The sequence below is a fragment of the Seriola lalandi genome, unplaced genomic scaffold (assembly GCF_002814215.2).
Source record: "Seriola lalandi dorsalis isolate HSWRI2012SDOR001 ecotype SW California unplaced genomic scaffold, Sedor1 jcf7180002051039, whole genome shotgun sequence".
Lineage (NCBI taxonomy): Eukaryota > Metazoa > Chordata > Actinopteri > Carangiformes > Carangidae > Seriola > Seriola lalandi.
In genome coordinates this window covers 12,565-14,706 of record NW_019521592.1, presented here as the reverse complement: position 1 = coordinate 14,706, position 2,142 = coordinate 12,565, and the positions used below count along the sequence as shown (strand labels likewise).

General features: G+C 37.7%; 1 protein-coding gene across 1 annotated transcript in view; it reads right to left on the bottom strand.

Moving 5' to 3' along the window:
- LOC111649490 (death-associated protein kinase 2-like) overlaps positions 1 to 1,078 on the bottom strand; it is a gene marked incomplete at its 3' end in the record, with an annotated part of 9,629 nt that extends 8,551 nt beyond the window's left edge. Inside the window, exon 1 of the mRNA XM_023399237.2 lies at positions 773 to 1,078. The remainder of the gene's footprint in view (positions 1 to 772) is intronic.
- Positions 1,079 to 2,142: the final 1,064 nt, after the last annotated feature.

The following is a 2,142-nucleotide window of genomic DNA, read 5'->3' as shown; positions in this document are numbered from 1 at the left end:
CTCTGTAGTTTAGTGTTTCATTTCATTATCTGTCTCTTTATTATTATTATTATTATTATTATTATTATTATTATCGTTAGTCCCATTAACTGTCACTTTATTATTATTATTATTATCATTAGTCTCGTTATCTGTCACTTTATTATTATTACTATTATTATTATTAGTCTCTTTATCATTATTATTAGTCATATTATTTGTGCTATTGTTGTATCTTTATTATCATTATTATTATTAATTTCATTAAATGTCTCTTTATTGTTACTATTATTATTATTATTATCATTATACATCTTAATTTGTTATGATTCGCTGAGAGCCTGGCTGGTTTTCACTGCAGCCTGTTGACAGGAGGAATGAACATTAACTGCATCATGTCAAGTGTCACATCAGCTCCTCGGTGTCAGAGCGGGACCAACACACAGACACAAGTTACAACCAGGGATCACTAAAGACTAGAGATCATTACCGCACCACCTTTTCTCAGTTTTAGGAATAACTAATAATTATCTCAGTGTGGAAATGTCTTTATATTTATATTTATATAGTATAATATATTTTTTCCTATTTTCTTAGCATTACATATATTTAGACGTGTAGATCTCTCCCACACTCAGTTAGTGTCCGGACCTCTCTGATCCCTGCGGTGACACAGGTGACAAGTGTCTCATCAGTAAAGACGGAAAGATGAAGCCGGACATGTTGTTTTCACGCTGACCATCGACACAGACGCAGCTTCGGCTACAGAGCCGCTGAATAGAGACGTACTCACCCTGCGCTGCTGCTCGGATTCCGGTTCGGATGTTCCTGTGAACCGCCGTCTATCCCATGGATGTGTCGCTGCTCCTGCTCCGGAGAAATGTCCCAGGATGTGCGCGCGTGCTACTCTGAGCGCTCTGCTCGGCCCTGACGCTCGCGGGCGGTTGGGGAATGCGGAAAACACCCGGGTCGACAGTCTGATGTCATCATGTCCGATTTACCGTAAATACGAGTTCAGCGACCTGGAGGGGCGTTCATGGCTAGTTAAGACATTCAAGAACATGCCTTATCTTTTAACTTCGTTTTTGACAAGGACGCGCAAAACTGATTGATATATGACTTCCGGTTTGCTGTCAGTCTTCAAAATAAAGGAGGAAGTTTAAATAGTCATTAAATACAGACGTTGCATTTGAAGTTAGTTGAATTCTGACTTTGATTTAGTTTAATTTATTAAAGTCAGAATTGTAAAAAAAAAAAAAAAAAATCACGTGACGTAATGTAAAAATATTAGAAACTCAGAATTCTGAGTTTAAAGTCAGAATTTAATTTTTTTTTTTTTTTTTAAATCAAGCAGAAAACCAATAGAATCACTCTTCAAGTGAGACAAAAGTTTTAGATAAAACACCATTTCATTATTGCACTATACTGCAAAAAATGTAGTCTGTTGAATTTTGTGAGAATTGTTTTATTTATAAGGTTTTGCATGGATCCCTCCACGTTTAATTGATTTTACATATTTTAAAAATATATAGTGATGGACTTGTGAACTGACCATAAGGGATCCTATAAACCACAGAGGTGGATCAGAACTCTGATTTATGAGTGAGATTTAACAAAATAATCCAGGATTTTTCTTTATCTGCCTTGATGGAATAGGGCCCAGATTAGGAGTTCAGCATCAGTTACCATGGAGATTTACCCCGGTAACAAGTTAACCAGTGCCGCAGGACTGAAAATGGAGAGTTAAACCTGAAGTTAACTTGATAACCTCTGATCCTGCTTCATAGCACAGACCTCTGTTTACACAGAACAATCTTAAAATCTGTGTTGGTTTTTTTTTTTGGACAGTGAAATGTCAGGAATCAGACGCAGCTGTAGAAAAACCCATCCTGTTTTTATTGATTTATTTTGCAGTTCAACAACCGGCTACAAACCTGAATTCAGTTCATTACACACACAATTACAAAACTGCAAAACCCCGTCAGAGCAGTAACTGCCAGTGTTACTGTTCTGCCACATGAAGCCATATGAAGGAAAGTCCAGCAGCTGCTTCCACTGCTGCTCAGCACGTTTCTTGGTCACTGTACTTTTCTTTCAACTTTCACCCCCAATATGGGTTATTAAGTTATTCAGAGATCCTGTGCCCACTGACCCCCCCCCCCC